This window comes from Syngnathus typhle, linkage group LG18, assembly GCF_033458585.1.
Source record: "Syngnathus typhle isolate RoL2023-S1 ecotype Sweden linkage group LG18, RoL_Styp_1.0, whole genome shotgun sequence".
NCBI lineage: Eukaryota > Metazoa > Chordata > Actinopteri > Syngnathiformes > Syngnathidae > Syngnathus > Syngnathus typhle.
Genome location: NC_083755.1, coordinates 4,502,665 through 4,522,279, shown reverse-complemented (window position 1 = coordinate 4,522,279; position 19,615 = coordinate 4,502,665). Strand labels below are relative to the sequence as shown.

The window sequence follows — 19,615 nt, the reverse complement described above, 5'->3', positions numbered from 1 at the left end:
AGAATTTAGGCGTAAAGTGCTGGAACGAGGATGAGGGGAATCGACCGCGCGACTCAGCCGTATTCTCCGATTAATGCGAGTGCCCTGGGGGGGAAGGGATTGTTGAGAATAAAATGGAAGCGACAGTGGCACAAGTGGGTGGTAATTAGAAATATTACCTCCATGTCGAGGGGTTATCTACCCGTCGCGACATTCTTTTGATGCTGACAAGTTGCACTCCGCCAGCCAATTAATGGCCTGTCTGATAAGAGGCCTCATGTTATTAGCTACCATTCACCTCCATCGAAGTTTTTTCTCAAGTTCCTAGAAAAAAAAACACACTAATACGTACTACTGATTTTTCTTGAAGTGTAATCTTACGACAACACAATTATCACGACTGTTTTGTTTCTACTATTTTGGCCACTTCATCTTAGCTTAGTGCACGAACGGAGCAAAATTTGGGTAAAAGCCAGAGTGCATCTTGGGAGAGCAAAGAGTCTGAGCTCTGCTGCCGCACTTTTATCGATGAAAATTTGATGACGCTAAATCTAGACAGACTTTTAGTGTCGGTCGGGATTACGCCGGCGGGCTGAACGCTCATCAATGATTCAGGCGGGAGAGAGATCCCGCCACCGCCAACGTCTGCCACATGCAGGGAGAAATAAATGGATCAGGTGAAAGCAAATACACCTGGTCAATAAAAGCGGCCATTTTGTGTGTAAACAATTCGGTTTCATTACCTGCTTGTTGTGAGGCTTATGAATTTCTTTTATACACATAGGGGTTGGCAATTGATTTATTGATTATTTTGTTAGGGGTTTGTCATAATGTTATTTTTTTCTCTCTCTCTTTAGATTTATTTGACAGCTTCGGCAGTTGAAAGCACTTCCTTGCCGCTGTGCGTTGTTGACACGAACAATATGGCTGTGAACAGAGGCGAGCTACTGAGTGAGTACCAAATTTCAATAGCTACAGTATAGCTAGCAGTTCATCCAACCACACTAGTGACATGTTTGTGTTTAAGCATGTATATGTTTAAAAAAAAAAAAAAAAAGAAGCTCAGCCCTACTTTAATATTTTTCTTCTATTCTATTTGTGTGTATGTAGTATATACGTATAAATACATGTTTATAAAGCTATATAATATTTCTATATTACGATATTATATTGCTATAGATCATACATTGTATGTATTATATACTATTGTATTATGGATGGATCTGGATGGACCAAGGTAGGTGCCGAGAAATTCAACAAGGTTTTATCCAACCCTACTAGTGACTATTGGAAATGTTTGTGTTTATGCATGTACTATATGTTTAAAAAAAAAAAAAAGAGAATAAGCTGAGCCCTACTTTAATATCTTTCTTCTATTCCACTATATTTGTTTGTATGTAGTATATACACATATACATATATTCATATCAAGATATATTAAATTGCTATATTATATTATGATATTATACATTGTATGTACTATATACTATTATATCATGGATGCATCTGGATCGACCAAGGTAGGTGCCGGGAAACTCAACAAGGATTTGAGCTACAGGTACGTACCGGGATGACAGCAACATGTGGTTTCGAGTTACTTTGCCGTGATGGGAGAGCGGGAAAAAACACTTGCGACGGCTGTGACGAATCAGAGGGTGTTGGGGTTCAAAGACTCAAAAAAAAGTGGCGGGGAGGTGTTGAAATGAAATGAGAGAATAGATGTCAGAATGATAGTGATCAATGGGGGGGGAAGTGAGGAATTCACATGGGCATAATGCAGCTTGTCCGCATTTACTCCTAGAGGTCAAACTCCGCAGCATTTCTTTTTTGTAGCATCCTACAGAGAAACCACAAATACATTAAATCATCCTTGATGCAAATATTAACGAGCTAAAAACAACCGTAAGATGAGTCTGACAGATTCTGCAGATAGTTTTGGCTTGGATCCAAAATGGCGTCCGTGGAGAGGCACCACATCTTAACACTGCCTGCAGCGAGCACGCCAGCTAATACTGCCTACACTCTGTGAAATGGCAAGCGTGTTTCCATTTGTTTTGACACAAGGCTGACATTGTTTTGTGTCAATTTCACACACTCACAATCAGTTTTCTTTCCTGGCCAGTGGTTCGGAGGATTGCGTGCTGTGTAATTGGCATCTCCCGCCTCGGGATCTCATAGGAGATATTAACAGTCCGTCCGTCTGAGGCGCGCCACTCAACCCGTACGTGCCCCGATTCATTATTCTATTACTCATTTAATCCCAGCGTGCGTATAAGGTTCGTTATGGGCGGTGCCGGGGCCAAGATGGAGATGGAGCGGGCGCCGTGGCCTCATAAGAGCAAGGACGAACGGCACATTGAAGCTTCCCAACTGACAGCTTAACGGTGTCGTTAGCAAAATGACAGTTACGTGTGGTTAAGTGTTGTAAATGTTGTATCTACGTGATTGATTAATTATGATCACGAGCTCTAATTAAAGTGGCAAGCAGCGAGTGTTGTTCCAGTCGGGGGCGCTGATGAATTTTTTCAGTGTGTGGTCTTCATCTGCTATCTGTCTATTATATTCATGGTTCGAATATGATTCCAAATCTCCAGGACGAGATTGCTTGAAATAAAAAGTTACATTTTTGCTTTCAATCAGCTATTTTAGGATCATTTTTCTTGCTATATTTTCAGGCGTGGGTTCGAGACACTTAGTTTTGACGGACATGTCTACCAAGTGCCCTTTCTTCTGAGTAGGACTGATTAGGTGGTGAAATGTCAAACATTCTTATAGTTATTAGTGTACAGCAAGCTTTAAAAGTTTTTACCTCAAGGTATGTTTGGGAATTTCCAAAAGGTAGCACCGCTACACCTGCTGACAACTTCCAGTTGTCTCCATTCAACTGTGGGGTGGAGTTGTCACGGGGTTCTTGGTGACGAGTTAAATTCCCCAAATGGGAATTTTAGCCAGAAATTCCATTGTGCGCAAAATCTAGCAAACGTCTCTCATCTTGGTGACTTCATTCATCCCACCTGTAGGCCTCGGGACGTCTTTCCTGCCCCCTAAAGTCTGGGATTCCCCGCATTCCCAAAGCCAACCCTTTCACTTCCGATCCACACTCCCTCAGGCAAAAGTCAAGTGGGAGCTTCCTCCCATCTTGCAATATGAACACAAATGTCCTTCGGAAAGTTTGAGCTGCAACATTGCCAAGTTGAACAGCTATCCGACTAGCACTGGTAGGTCCTTTCCAAAACCTTTTTCCAACATTGTGATGATAAGACTGGACAGCCCCCCTTCCCCCTTGTCCATAAAGTCATAAACCCCCTGGCTGGGGTCTAATCACACCCGCCAGGAGAGCTGAGGTCAGAGTCGAGGGACTGCAGGGCTAGCGGAGACGAGGCTCGACTGGATAAACGCAGGACGGCCAGACTGGAGACAGCTGGAATGACGACGTAAAGCGAAACCCGAACTGAGAGAGGGAATGTTTGCAAAAGGTGAAGCAGGAGGTGCATGATCAGAGAGTCTGAGAACTACAAAAATAAAGTAGGCTCTTGTTGCCCGGGGCGTCTTTGATTTTGATTAGTACTTTAAATGTTTTTTTTTCCCATTTTCGTTTTGAAATAAAATTACTTGTATTACTTAATGGCATTAACAATGGCATTGTGTTGTACAGAGCTGGTAAAATATTTTGGGCGATGCTGTTAGTAAAGTAATTGATGCCTCTCTAATAATGTTTCATAATAGATATCATTTTTAATGACAAAATTATTTAGAAGGGTAATCTGTGATGTTTTAATCCTAAAAACAAGATGCCAGAGGAATCACTCCATTTAGCTAGACACGTGCAAGGGCATTTGATGTTGACAGGAAGCGGGAACATGGGAAACGCTTTAACCGGGCCCCCTCAAAATCAAGCGGATTAGGAGCCATATGTGAGGGTCTCTAATCTCATTTGGAAGAGCCCCCGGGTGCTCGCAGCCTGTGTTTTACATTAGTCCCAATCAAAGGCGCTCCTAACGACGGTTGAGGTAGCTACACGGGTTTGAGGATCAGGACGGCCTTCCACTTAGTGTCAGACACTCAGGCAATTTGACGTTGCTAATATCAAATTAAGCATGAATCGTCAAGAGTCCCACATTTGTGAGAAGATGACGCAAATAAATATCTGACGTTACTCCTCAAGAGATACGCTGCCGTCGTGAGTGTCATAAAATAAACAAGCACCACACGGAGCCCCGTTGGAAATAACTTGAAAGCCACGCGAGCTTTGCAAAGAAAGAGATAAAAGTTGAAGCTTGTCTGTCATCACAAAGATAAATCTTGCTCTTGAAGATGAAGCGCTGGTTCGCTGGCCTCTGAGCTGCCAAATGAGGTGGAAAAGCAGAAGCTTAATTTTTAAAAGCTAAATGTATTCTGTAATGTTTAAATTCTTTTTGTATTTTGACAGAAAGACGTCAGAGAGTTTTTATTAAGACACTTGGGAACTTAAATTATGAAAACATTGCATCATGTCTCACAATCGCCTCCCATCCCGCCCCGTCGGCCGCTGTCCATGATCCTGCCTCGCAATAAAGCGCGGGTCATTGCTGGCCGCGATCCATTCAGGACAGTGACCCCCGCCACTGCCTGCTCCTCTGGGCCTATTGTGCCCCCACCCCATTGTGTGGGGGATTTGTGTGGCCGGCCCACTCTCCTTGTGATTGATGCCGACCTCACTGACCCCCCTCAGGACTGGCCAGCTCCCAGAGACTCTGGAGGCAATTAGCATGAATTTGTTACTTTAAGTGTCTTAACTCAATTGTTCTTGGAAGTCCTAAAGAAGGATGAGAGGGATAAAGAGGAATGACATCAGGGAAGATCTCTTTATTGCCACCTGTTGACAATCATTAGCTTAGTTTCTTTGTCATTATTAAGATAAAAAAAAATGTAGGCAGTGATTTTTATGGCATTGTTTTGGGCAAACCTTGTTGGCATAGTAGCACCTCGTATTCCAGCATGGCTGCGAGCAGCTTCTATCATCTTTCCCTTCCATCCTTATCCTTCTTTTTGTCAACATCTCAGCTTCCACCTCTCACAGTGTTCGGGAAGAGGATGCTTTTATCTACAGGAACTATTTGGAGCAGTTGGGGGCTGGTGGGGAGATGAAGTGGAACTTTTTTGTGATTTCCCTCAGTCTTATCCTCCCACCCCAAGAAAGTATGTTGAGAGGAAGTGCTCCCGTCATATCCTGTCTCATCCCACTGAAAAGTGTCACCACTCTTACCCGGAGGCAGCGGCGTCTGCTCTCGGCTCGTTCTCAAGGCGATAACACCCTCTCGCCGTGCCTGTCGATGACGCGGCTACCCTGATTGCTCTCTCATATGCGCTCTGGGACTTCTGGCATCTTCTCATTTTCACACCCTTGTCATACATCTGGGAAACACGTCAAGAAATAAACCAGAGAGTCACCTTCGGTCTCTCGCCTTGGGTTAATGTATCTTTACTTCAATCGCACAAGATGCTCTGGGTTTTGTTTTTTTGGTTAACGGGAACAGTGCAGCATCTATAAAATGAAACTTCTGAGTTTTGCTTGCTAACAAGTCAAAAATAAAAGCTGTACCAGCATCAGATAGACAAAGAAGGTTTTGGCCTCTCAACCTCCTTTCCTCCATATGGACGCCTCTCGGCTGTACCACATTCGCCATCCATCAAGAATCTGGATCGCGGATGATGTGACGGATGCACGGCGTCTGCTCTCTGAGCTCTCGCCTGACCTCCTATTGGCCAAAGGTCTTTGGGACGCCACTCAAGGCGACTCTCCAGTGGCCTCACCCTGAATCATATTACAGAAGAACCACAAATGGGGGAGCCGTTTTTGCCAACACAAGAAAACGTCCTAGTTCTTCTAAGAATGTAGTGTTTGAATAGTAATTTCTTTAACCCAGCCTCATTATTTGTCACTTTGGCCCACTTTGTGACACTGTGGAGTGCGATGGGGATAAAGGTCAATGTCCCGATAGACTTGGAATGTTTGCGTTGGGTGTTTACGTTGGCCCACATCTATCTTAATAAGAAAAGGCAGGTATTTGTTTTTGGATTTCCTGCATCACATTAGGAAGGGAGGAGGGCACATATTATTACTTTTATGGTGGTAGTGGGGTGGGGTGGGGCACCTACCACCTGTCCCTTCTCCCACTGCCACCCCCCCACCGCCTCCACTTATACCACACACATTTCGAAACATCACTGTATTCAACGAGTGGCAGCTCCGTCTGGGTCAACCAGGAGTCGGTTCACCTGGTTCGACCACAGGACACGCCGCTATATTTGCAAAGCTGCTTGCTAACGTCGCCCCTCCCAATATAGTTTATGATGGCTTTGTCCGTTTCCTATGGCAAATTCAATCCCATTCTTTTGTTCTCCATGTACTTGGCTACTTATTCGGTTAGGACTCTAATGTCCTTTCGTGAACCGTGTTGAACTCAAATTCCCCATTTTACGACTTCTGATTTTGAGTTATTTTTGTTTGGCCTTTACTGTTTTTATTCCTGTAAATGTTTTTCTCCCTGCAATAACAACTCTGCGTGTCTCTCAGAGGCAACCGAAATCATAAATATCTTTGGCCCTGCAGACAAAACAGTCGCTTACAATCGCTAATGAAGCTCTTTGATGCCAAAATGCTAGTCGTCCCTGCGGACATCGAATCCCATTTCCGGGATTGTAATATACATTCAATATAATAATATTCAGTGCATAGTCTGAGGCCAAAAATCAGATCTTCGATTTCAATCTTTTTTTTTTCATGATTAGCTTATATAAAAATAAAATGACTGGCATTATTTTGAACATATTTCTTCCCGTTGCTTTATTTTTTTCAGATAGATATTTGTTCCATTCGGTTATTTTTCAGTGTTACCTTCGATAGCAGTCATAAATACTTATTTTTTTCTTTATTGCTGTGGCGTATGGTTTTCGTCTTTGCGATGTAAACACAATAAAAGTACACCCCCTTACTTACCTCTGTCTTTCCTCATGTAGAGTTGCACAGGTGAGGCAAGACAACTTGGTAGCACATGTTTTATCCAGCTTGGGTAGACATTTTCCAAGATGAATAAATCACTGCTTCCACTGTGAATAAATAGCTTTGATCTTAGATCTTTGGCAGTGTTCAGAACTATTGACTGACTTATTTGCTGTCAGTGAGCTCCTTTAAAGTGGTTTTGCTCATTTTATTAGCAGGAATTGAAGTCATTAATCGCTCTTTTTGGAAAGTAATTACCACAGGGGTCAGGAAAGGTGCTAAATGTAGCAACCAAATTACTAAGCAGAATCAACTTTCTTGACCACGTATGCCAGCATGAGATACGAGGGAGGTAAAACCAGCTGAGGGCTCACGATGTTCTCTTGGAGGTCTGCCAGTCTCCCTGGGTACAAATCTGAGATAAGCCTTTCCCTCGCAGGGCAGAAACCTTCAGGATCTTTTACGATCCACTGCCAGCGTGGAATAGAAGCTTCTTTAACACCCTGATAAGCTCGCACGGGAACAGGTGTCTTTAGGTCCCGCTGGAAGAAGAATAGAAAGACTAGGGGAAAATAGAGTTGCAGTAGGAGAGAAGACAAAATGGATGCGCCACATTTAGCATCTATTACCGATGTGCCATTGAGATGCTTGTAAAGGTGGTGGCAGAAACAAAGTGCATTCTGCTGTTTTTCCACCTCAGACATAGCAGGGACCTGGCAAACTTTGAACCAGCCAGCCAAAATTAGCCCAATCAGACCTCTGCACAACATGATTTTCCAATCAAAAGACCTGAAGGGGAAACCCAAGGCAGAACAGATTTGCATTAAGTCCTCAAGAATTCCATCACAGCTTTTAGAACCACTCAACTAAAACTAAGGAGACATTTTGGAGATGATAAATCACCAAAATAGCGGATTGTTTTGCATGTAGATAACTCCACCAGGGCTTCAAAACCAGACGTCGTAATCTCCAGATCTGCGCGGATAGGAATAATCTTTAGATTTCCCCGCATGTGAAACCTCAGCTGAGCTAAGAGGCTATCTGCTCATCTTCTCCGTGTTTGGGTTTGTCTGCAGGAGCCGTGCTGGATTTGTAACTTTTTGCGCCGAGGGTTTCCCGCAGTGCACTTAGCGCAATCTGCCGCCGTCCCCGCGAGAATGTCCATCAAAGTCTCGTGTCTTGATTAAATCCTTCCACGTATTTTTAGAGCAACTTATCAGACCATCTACTCGACCAAGTTATGTATTCATCCTCCCAAAGGTTTTATTTCAGACGAAAAAATATTTGTCTTGATTTTCACCATTCAACATTGGCACGGATCTTGCTTGGACATTTATTCCTGGAAATTGTGCTTGTTGTTAAAAGAAATCCATTGGGAACTTTTGCTTTATCACAGTAGAAGTCCAGACTGGTTTCAAGGATCAAGTGATACAAACATTCAGCTCAAGTTTTCTTTTGAGATTATTCAAAATGAATCGGATTTGATAAGTAGTGACGAGCCTTTCCAGTGTGGGGCAGTCAACAACCCTGAACAATCAACTCTGAATATCAAATTCCGAAATTTTACATTGAATCAATGAAATATTGAAAACGATTTATATAAAAACCTGTGTGGCCTCCATGGAGGAATCAGGAAATATACTGTATGCTACCAAATATATAACCCTAACCCTAACCCAATCACCCCCATCTGATGTTGAACATGCGCGGTTGCCATCCGGTTAATGAATAAGTTAAAAGGAAGCTTCCAGGAAAAAAAAAACTGTTGCATCCGGCGTTTGTGTCTGCTCACGATCACAGTCGCGTCCCTGATTCTGACCCTGGTCCCGGCGCCTCATCACCCCCAAACCCGTTCTCCCTCAGTGCCTGAACCACATGTCAGTTCCTGGCCTCTTTTCCCGCCATTGTGTAACTGGTTTCCATTTAAAAAAAAAAAAAAAAGGGATCTTTTAGGGGACGTCACAGTGGACTGGACTGTATCAAAGAATTTCTGTAGTCGTCATCCTAAGAGTTTTCTGCTGGGTGGCCAGGACGCGGCGCGGTTAACGGGATGGCTACAATAACCAATAAACGTGTGACTTGGAAGCACGCTAGCAGTGAGCATGCGGCGGGGGTAATTTACGACATTGTGCACTTAAGTTGACCTGTTGAGATTTAAAGCCTCTTTCTGTTGCATGCCACCGCAGAACTTTGACGACCACGCTACACGGCCTCTAAAGTTCAATCCGTTTCAAGATCATTCAAAGATTTGGTTTGTAAGATCTAGTGCCAGAAATATTCCCTAATATTTTTTAAGAAAGTTCAGTGTTCTATTGTATGGTGTGTTAGCCAAGGTCAAGGTTATTTTGGTACTCTGAAGAATTCAGGCGGTTTTCCCCATTTGCTGAGCCATTGGTGGTACTCGTGTATAATTTTGTATAGCTGGCTTTTGTGCACATACATACATAGAAAATGCAAGGTGACCACACCTTGCTTTAAAGATACCGTCCAATCAACCCACATTAAGATATTACTGTTGCTAGTTAAAAATATGAGCAGAGTGATGTTGCTCACAAAGTAGGCCAGATGAATAAAAGATGCTCTCTGCAGCGCAGCTACCATAAAAGTTTAATCGACAACTTAACAGAAAATAATGTGGAGGAACAACGTCTTGTATAAAGAAGTTGCATTTTATACAGGAAATGAAATTTTAATCTTATTGTGAAAAGTTTGGCAATCCTTGAGTTGAACGAATGGAATGAATCACTCCAGGCTAACTAAATGATAAGGAACATTGCATGCAATGGCACCAATCAAACATTTCGTGGGCTCAACCTCATTATTGGCTTCTCTGCTCGAGTGCTTTATGGCTTTAATTTAACTGGAGACAAACTAACTAACTGACTGGTGTAAGTGATTATGCTCCCAGAACGGGCCAACTTGCATCAAAAAGCAAAAAATATGTTTGGAGAGAACTGTTCGTATAGCATCCCTTTGTCCAGTGCAAAAGCCTCAACTCAGCGAATGCATCGTAATAAAGCTGTCATCGTTTCTTATTCCGCTGCAAAATTACACTCGCGCAACTGGAGCATATCAGGAATTTTGGCAATGGCCGTCTTCGGGGGACTTTGCCAGTCGCCTTGTTTATCCCAAGCCAACAATCTACAGAGACAATAAATAACAGTCGTTTAGATAAAAAAAATCCATAAATTGTTGAGATTTTGGACAAAAATTCAAAGAAAGCCTTTTTTGGTTCTATATTAATGATTGACATGATTCTTTGCTCTCCTACAAGCTGGGTGCACCGCTAAACCTCAGGCTATCCAACACAGTGTGTGTGTTTGTGTGTGTCATCTGGTAATATATCATCAGGGCTTTAACGGCCCCCGAGCCAGAAGTTAATGAAGTGAAATGAGACTTATTAGGCAAACAGCCTTAAAGTCACTGACAAGCAAATGCAGTTGGGGGTTGAAATTATTCATGACATTTGAGATAAAAGGTGAACAAAAAGGAAACCCTAGCCACAAAATAGACAGTTTTTACACTTTATGGTTAAAACCTTTAGCCATAGATATTGCGGTGCTTTTCATGCTAATTACTGCCAGTCCTCGTCAGACCCAGCATACAAGCTTCGTTCCTAAATTGACTGTTGCATATTTGGGCGCGGCATCAATATTTTGGGGACGCGGCATCCGCCCCCTTCCCCCAACCCTCGTGCTCCCGTGTCAACATTGAACGCCATCCTTCTTCTTCGGTGACTCGTAAAGATGACCATCAATTAAGATATCAAGTTCCACACCCACCACCCAAAGAACCGGAGGTCGACGGCGACTTTGAAGCTTGATACTTTTGCTTGCCTAAAAGGTGTTCGGTTTGAACTAAGTCAACTCCCTTTGCCCCCTCTCCCAGTAACCCTGAGCACCACGGGACATTCACCCCGCATTGACCCCTGAGCTGCGTTTGCTTAAGGGGTCATCAAGACCACGTTGCTCGTTCAACCTCAGGTCGACGCCCTCAAAGGACCTTACGTCCCAGGACGTACCCTGACCCCCGATCTTTAGTCACTCTCATGTTTGGAGTTCGGATCTGGAATTAGATTTGACAGCATCGTGCTTCTGATCTGACTGGACGGTTAAACATTCGTTTAAGTCGTAAGTAATTAAGTCAGTCACTAGTTATCCCCGGATCTGAATTTCTGAATTACTCAGCCATCTCTGTCTCCCGCCACTAACGCAATAGCCTTGAGGCTAATGCAAGACTGTTTTCATGTGCTCATCTGAGTGGATGTGGCTTTTGGGAGGGCGTGTGAATTACCATGTGTTGTTTAATTTAACGGGGAATTATTCAAATTATTAGTCAGTTACTTAAGAGTTACGCTGATGAATTAGTTTAATTATCCAACATAGAGCCTGATGTCACGTGACGTATTCCTGGGAGACACCCAGGGAATATGCTCAGCAGCAGAGGTGTTTGGTGGGGGTCTGGGTGTCTTTCAGCAGACCTCTGGGAGCACGGAGACAAGAGATAAGAGACCCAGAGCAGAGGCAGCGCTCAATTCTGATCTCCGAGCTCACCCCGGCGCTGATAACCCTTTGCAGACCGTTTATGAAGCCCGTCTGAGCGGCAATTCCTAAGGGGCAATTTAAGTGAGGATACCACAGAAGTCGATTTCTGTCTTTTAAGGAATGCTAATTCCGAAATGTTCTTCAAAATTCAGCCTATGATACCAGATTACCTCAGCAACCTGAATGTCTATTGAACCCAGAAAAAAATCAATAAGTCCATAATTGAAAATGCATATCATTTTTGGTTGATTTTGTTAACTGTAAAATTGCTTTGAAAAGAAACTCATTTTTTGTCGAATTGCTACCAACTGAAGGCCTGAAGGTTCTCCTGCTTAGACATGAGATAGCATGGATAGATAATAGAGACACGACCAATGACATCTCCGTCCCCTTTCCAAAGACTCTCTTTGATGCATCACCACAAGCTTCCTGAAGTAAACACAGACTAATTGTCTGGATCAGTTTGAGATTTTTATCTCTGCCCGCCCCCCTCCTCTACCTCCATCCAAGCATCTCCGTAGAGATCGGATCTCTGGAGGACACTCGGCGGATACTCAACTGTATCCGACCGCGGTCCTCCATCACCCCCCCTCGCATATCTCCTGACCTTTTAATCCAGCCAGCGAGACTCACAATTAACACAAACACCGATAAAGGACAACTTCTAGAAGCTTTAGCACCCTGTTTTAATTGTGCACTTATCTTTTAATTGGCTGCTTGCTTACACATGCACCCAGCCACACATTCACGCGCAAGTTGACTTTGTTGCCAAGTGTATGATTTGGAGGGAAAAAAAATTCAGGGAAGACAAGACTAGCTAAAGCAGGTGACGAAACGCTGAACATCTGGCAGAAGGGAAGTGAAGACTGCGTCGTCTTTTTTGAAGTGTGCAGAATAAATATTGGTGCTGATGTTGTAATCTGTTTCCCCACAGACCCTTGTTACACATACACACACCATCCTGTAAGCCCTTAATGTGTATTCTGCGAGCCTTCTCCGGAGTTTAGGATGGAATAGCCTGCGTGTGTTGCCTGGGGTGGGGGCTTCTGGGTGCTTTAGTGTGTGCTGAGGCTTGAAATTTGGTGGGTGCGTCTATTATGAGTAGACCCACTAAAATGTTCTCAGAAAGCCATGCTCAAAAAAATACATAAATTCCGTTTTGTGTTTATTTAGTCTTTTAGGGGTCCTTCAAAGATGGAATTTGCTAGGCATGACTATCATGAGTAGACCCACACACAAAAAAAACTCAACCTACGTCTTTGGTCAATTTGTTATGAAGCAGCCATCTGATGGCCATTTCAGACATTTCCAGAGATCATGGGCTCAGTCTAGAGATTAATGCTAGTGTTGACATAGTTCAGGCATGTCAGTGCGTTTGAAACGGTTGGCAAGTTAAGACTCCGCTCTGGAATCGACATCCCGCCAACTGCCTGTCACTCTCGTTCTGCCCCCAAACTGGCACTTTGTGGAATAAGGGGTTTGGTGTTTTGGAGTTCGGGGGGTTGCGTGTGTCAAGGAAGCTGACAAGACTGACCGGTGAAGTGACCGCCCCGTCATACATCTCCCGGCGTTCCGGTTATTTGTGCAAGCACCGCCGCCTTAGCTTTTATTCAGTGTTTTTCTGCCACTCAAGACGTAGTAGAAAGAAAAATAGGTCAACACATACAGTGACACTTTTGGCGTTTAAATTAGTGCTCATGGGGTTGCGGAAGCAGCTGGGAGTGATTCATGTGGGGATTTTCCAGTCTGTTTACTTGTTGTTGCTGTTTGTGCAGTGGCTAGTTGAAGTGGAATATAAACATAGTCTTGCTGTCCTCTTGTGTTTTGACAGAAGTTTTTATACTCCGCTGGGAATGTGACATACTTGAGCTGAGACAATTTTTTTTAAAAAAATGCAGTGTATCATGTTCAATATTGATGCACTAGCATCCAACGGTCGATAATGTAGCCAGTCAAGTGTAATGGAAATTCACCGGCTTAGTGAAGCAACATGTGGCTAATTGCCCAAGTTTCAGATACCTTGTATAATGAACTCGGTCTGTTGTTATTTCAGCATATCTATTATAGCTAGTATTGTGACATTTTTGTTTCATGGTGTGCCATGAGATTGAAATATGTGCCTTGGCGTAATAAATGCTGGGAAATAGTGCTACGCAATATTACCCCAAATCTCTTTCCTGTCAGATCTCAGCATCGACTGAGTGATATCGTAACAAAACTGGCTCTATTCATTATTAAAAATGACTTTGACATGATGATTGTTGGAAAACGCAAGGAAACGTAGAGTTATTTAGCGTTAACACAATGGGGGCTGACGTGCATCGAGATTTACTCCTTTCTTTGACGCTCGATGGGATTTTAACTGCCGTCGCTAGTTGCTACCCGCCCGGCCCAAATCGAACATTAGATCTTTGTCGCAGATTGAAGCTCACCCACAGACCGGACAACGTTCCCTCCAAATCATGTCGTTTGACCCGAATCTCCCATTCCATTAGCTGGCATTCCCCACGGGGACACTAGCGCTTCCCTCAACACTTGAACTCTGACCCACAGCCAATAACAGCCGGGGAGGTTTTATAGGCACACATGCAATTGGAGCGGTCTCGCTTTATGGAATTTCATTTTGTTCCCTGCATGCCTCTTGGCGTACGGGTAAGAATCTGTCTTGTAATAAATATATATGAAATATAGGGTTGCCATGCCAACAGAGCAGGCCGTAATGGTAAATAAAAAGAACATGCTATCACCTATGATGGTTTTACCAACACTCAAAGGAGGAATAAATCCCCCCCACACACACACAGTTTCAAATAGTTGCCAGGTTTCTTAACATGTCTCTAACACATTTTAGACGCGTCTGTTTTAAGGGGGCCATCCTCGGCTCATTAAAATGAGCCCTGCACACCTCACCCCCTCTTGTTGGATGGCTTTTGTTACCATGACGACCAGGGGCGTAGCTAACTCAGCAGCGTGGTGTATTATGCAAATTAGCCACACTCTTGAGACCTCATTATATGTTTAGAAGCAATTAAAAAGTCATGTTTCTTTGTTTTTGTTGCAAGTGTAAGGTCACCTTTGTGTTTATTGTTTTCTTAAGTGAAGTCATTGGTAATGCTGCTAAGTTTGGCTAGCATAGAGAACAGTGTCCGCATGTTTTTGTTATACAGGTTCCAATATAGTACTTTGTTCCATGGTTACGGCGTCAAACTTGCAATTACTCATGAATATGTTCAACCGCATCCCACTCAAGTGTAGATTCATATATTAAATTGAGGAAAAAGGCCCAGCATGACCATATATGTTTAGAAATGACATTTACACGTCAGTTAAATAACTAGCGCGTTAGGGCTAATGTAGCATTAAAATACAATTGTAAAATCCAAAAGATTTTATAACTAATCAGATTTTAGATTTTATTTTATTTCTACTTTCATTGAAAAAAGCAAATAGCAGTGACATTTTTCAAAACTTCATTGTGTCAACGTCCGCAGAAATGAACATATCCGTATTTTAAAGGTCCCTTTTTTCAGCTCATGTATGTAAACAAAATCCTTAATATATGAATATTTAAAAACTTCAATCCTAAATCTTTGGTAGCCTACTGGTAGAGGGAAAAATAACTTTAAGGATCAGCCAGCCTTAAAACGCAGCAGATATTTTGAGCCGGATCTTGCACATGCTAATCCAAGCAATGGGAACCTGCACCGGCTGCCAGATCATGCGAATTCTCAAAGTCTCCTGCTGCGATAAAAACAATCAGTCCGTTTTAGACTGAAATGAACCGCTTCAAAATTAGTCCGTTTTCACCACAAATTCCCAGATGCGAGGAGTAGCGACCTCAAATCTAAGTGAACTTGACAAGCTGAACACTTGATCGGATCAGAACAGGCACATCATTCCACGATAAATACCTGCCGATTTTTTTAGAACCCGATAATGAGTCTGCGTGTGATTGAAACCGGCGCCTTCAGACCCAAGACTTTGAAGCGCAAGCACATCTGAAGCACACGTTCATGCATAATCCCATGCTACAAGCATCAAACCCTAACCCGCTCTGAAAAAGAATGAGTAATGACAACTCCGATGTGAGAGCTGCTGAGGCTTAGAGGAGATATAAAAAGGCCAAGGCGGTGGAACACGGTGGAGGAAGTTGAGGGTCCTGAAGGACCCGTGGGACCGCCTGAGACAGCGAGGGGGAAGATATGAGGCAAAACTTGAAAGCTCAGCCAGGAGCTCAAGATGCTCAAGCGTTATTGGCTGCCCCGATAACAAACCACCAATGCTTCCCCAAGACCCCTCAAGCCTTACTATCGAGAACCCCGACTGGGAAGAAAGAGAAGACAATGGGCGGGTGCATCGGCTCTCTGGCCTTTTCTCCCGAAGATGATCCAAAACAAGAGTGTAAAACATGAATTATTGCTCCTTCCTGGAACATTCCCGCAAGATATTTCAAGATGCCGTAAGTCCAACGAAGAAGCTGAAGTCATGGCTCTGCGGAGGCCAGTAGAATGTCCACACAACAAACCGGAGGAAACCATGGAGACCGAACAATGGACAGGGCGTTGTCAGCAGAAGATGTTCGTTGGAAATATTTTGTATTCAGAGCGAAAACCATAAAACACTGCATTTCTTTTTGTGGTTGCTTTTTTTGGATGGGTTTTTTAGATCCAATTAAACTTCAGAATGTCAATTTTGTCATATTCAAAGTGCCTCAATTTATTATGGAGTTACGTTAGTTTTGTTGCCAGGTAACGCATTACTTTTTCTGGACAAAATTCCACTAACCCTCCTTGGAAATGGGTTTCACTAAATGCCCTCCCCCTCCTCATATATTTTCTACTTTGTCACTAACTTAGTAACAAAATTATATTGCTATTGGCTATACCATTCTAGGTCTTCTTTGATCAAAACCTTCCTGCTATGAAAATGTTACAGAAGAAAAAGTATGCAAGGTCCAACTGTGGTTCTTGTGAAGCTCTTTTATAACTATTAGCTGTGCAATGACATTGCTGGATATTCGGATTGATTTACCTCCTCAGGGGATCACTTGGCCTGGACCAAAGATTCATTGGGGGCCCTTAATGGCTCCTACTGCCTCGGCAGTGCTTCAAAGCCAAGATCCAACGACTCCATACTTCATATCTTTGCAGTAATACTCTTATTTATGAGCGCGCTGCCGAAAGCCGTAGAATTAGACGGATCGGAGACCTCGTTTCTCAAGACCTATGGAAAGAAAAAATCAATAAAGTACGAAACTATAAAGTACAAGTATTAGGAAAGTTCCAAAGCAGGACTTCATGGAAGGCAAGAGGAACCAAGAACACATCGAAATAACAAAAATTCTACCTCCTTGATAGAAAATTGAAAACAAATGCTTGTGTCTCGAGAGTGCCTAACCTCCCATCATGTGTGAAATTTAACAACCAAGTACATCCTTACTTAGCTGCTTTTCTGAAATCGTGTGCACAAACATGGCATCAAAGGTAGAAAGTTGACACCACGGCAGAACTTTTATATTCCTTCTATTTTACTTTTATTATGACTCCTAGTAGCTCTTTTAAATTGTGGAAAAATAACAGCACAATATGTCCCCTTGTATTATTCAGAAAGGCTTGCGTGACTCTGACCAGACCCGGAAAGTAAAGTCGTCATTTGTCATCCGTTTGTCCGCAACACCGGCATGATTAAGGCGGGATGTGCCCATGTGGTTCCGTTCGTCGTACTCCAATAACGTGAAAAAATGTAGAGAGTAAAAGCAAAACGTCAGAAAACGTCCTGTAGATACCTGAGAAATCTGTTGCACAGTAATAAAGTTTTTAATTCTCAGCCCTTTCCGATTGTAATGTTGCTTGCTACTGCTGGGCTGCTGTGATCCCATCAAGCGAAAGCTGCCAATTCAGTTAGCAGGAACCAGCGGTGGCGGATATGAGCCAAGGTTATGAACCGGAGGACATCAGCACTCGTGATAACGTCCTGTTGTTGTTGTTATTGTGTGTGTCCTTGACTGAGTGGGGAGGAGTACAATGAGCACTCCACTGATGTTTGTTCATAGGGAGAAAGGACAGTACCATGAAAGTAAGAGAAGACAGATGAGGTTCCTGTTTTTTTGTTTGTTTTTGTTCGAGGTTTCATCGTGATCACAGTTTAATATCCAAGGTCCAAATCCAGTACATTTCCGATTGGAACACGCCGTCCTTGACATTCACATTGCCAACTGCTAGCCAATCCTAAAGTGAAGCCTTGGCGCTTTTTAAAAGCTTTTCTGAACACGTCAATTAGTCCGTAAACTAATACTCTAAATGAAATGTCGATTTTGTATGGTTTTGTGCTGCATGAATCGGAGGAGAGATGAGCAACCGCTAATCGGCCCGGAGGCTGCATACACCCCCTCAGGCAAACAGGATGCAACAAGTCAGAGGATTCAGTATGGGCGGGGGGGTGGGGACTACGGTGGATACTCAGACAGCCAGAGGCATGAGAATAAACCCAAAGCAGATGTAGTGCATGTATAACACGTGTGTTAACATCAAGCAAGACGGTGAATAAGCAGTTTCTGTTCAATGTGCAACGCACACGACCCTAATCTGCTGCTACTAACCCAAACTGCGTCCAAAGAGTTCTCCTAAATTGTATGTACGTACTTGTAGAGGGTTTTACGGCAATGAAAAAGAGCAAATGCGTGCACCGTGTACATTTAGTGCTGACGCTACGTAAATGAATTAATCGAGCTGTGGTGTCACATTTGTGTTTGGCGTTTCCAAGCAGACCCCACCCTTATTTCTTCTTCAAGTTCCACCCTAATGGGACTAATGAGCATGTGAAATAGTTGGAAATGTGACACGAGAAAGCAGAAAAGGAATGACAGAGCCAAACGTCAGGCCAAAAAGAGACCAGGGAGCAATTTACTGTATTTCTTCTCCCTTGAGAAATTACAAGCCTGAATCCTAGTGTCTCCGAGCCAGGGACTTGGTTCTGCCCCCAGACGCCGTGATTTTTGGGCACAGGGATTGAAGGATTTTTTTTTCTTGTTTAATTCAAAGCGACAGCCAAAACCTTTAGCTTCTCAGCCTTAAAATTGTGAAAGTAAACCGATGCAGTGGAAATATGTTTCATGGCGTGGGGCTTTGTTTTATCAGTATCATATTTGGAGAAGCATCCCAGGGTGCCTCTGCACCACCGCCCTGACCCCCTTTTCATTATTTAGTTTACATGGTTTGCCAAAGAGGGAATGAAATAGTCGACATTTGCTGGTTAACCATAGAAAAGTGCCAAATTCCATCTTATAAATGCCACTAGAGTCCAAAAATGAATCTAATTATCTAATGTGCTGTCATCAGCTCTGTTTGAAAGACATCAGGTTACTTTACAGGAAGATGGGTAGATGGACAGATAGACTTTCTCTTTTTTTCCTGCAAGAAGTAAACGCAAATAAGAAGACAGTCTGGCGCTGAAGCCATACCACAAATGCACCGATGGCTCACAATATCGTGTTTGAGGTTAGCAAATGATGTTGTGCGCTTTCAGACATGGTTTCTGTCATTTCGCACATTTCGATGCTGATGGCGGCCAGATGAGTCGGCGGCGGCTGGAGGAAAAAGTTTAGATTTGGGAATGAGGACAAAACCGCAACATGTTAAGAAGGATTCCTAAGGGGTTACCGATGTGGGAGTTTTCTGGGTTTTGCCGACGCCGTAGCGCAGATTTAAAATGGGAACTGCAGCCATTGGGTGAGGTTCCCCCTGCCCCCTCTCCTTGTATCTCCGACCACTTGGCACACTTTTCTCTCCAGAAAGAAATTGTTCATCACAAGGGTGAAGCAGATGAAATGCTTGTCGGGGGGCTGCCACAGCAAGCTGTTGGCCTGAGATGTCGACCATTATTCGCATGACCATCTTGTTCAAAGGTGGGCCAAGACCCCTCTGGACGAACACCATATGTCCCCCACCCCTTGCCCTGCACTTGAGCCAAGGCACACATGACATCCTCATTGTCACACCCTCGTTTTCCAAAATGTCAACTATGCTTCTGAAGCTCAATTGAACCTGCCTCAGCGTTCATCCATTCAGCAGTTGATTGCTTTGGTTGATCTCTTAACCAAATATGGAAATTT

The 19,615-nt window shown here is 43.3% G+C and overlaps 1 long non-coding RNA gene across 1 annotated transcript in view; it reads left to right on the top strand.

Moving 5' to 3' along the window:
* The window catches only part of LOC133142992 (uncharacterized), a 43,787-nt gene that overhangs the window by 1,550 nt on the left and 22,622 nt on the right, over positions 1 to 19,615 (top strand). The window contains exon 4 of the long non-coding RNA XR_009710335.1: positions 837 to 930. This is a non-coding gene — a long non-coding RNA (uncharacterized LOC133142992). The remainder of the gene's footprint in view (positions 1 to 836; positions 931 to 19,615) is intronic.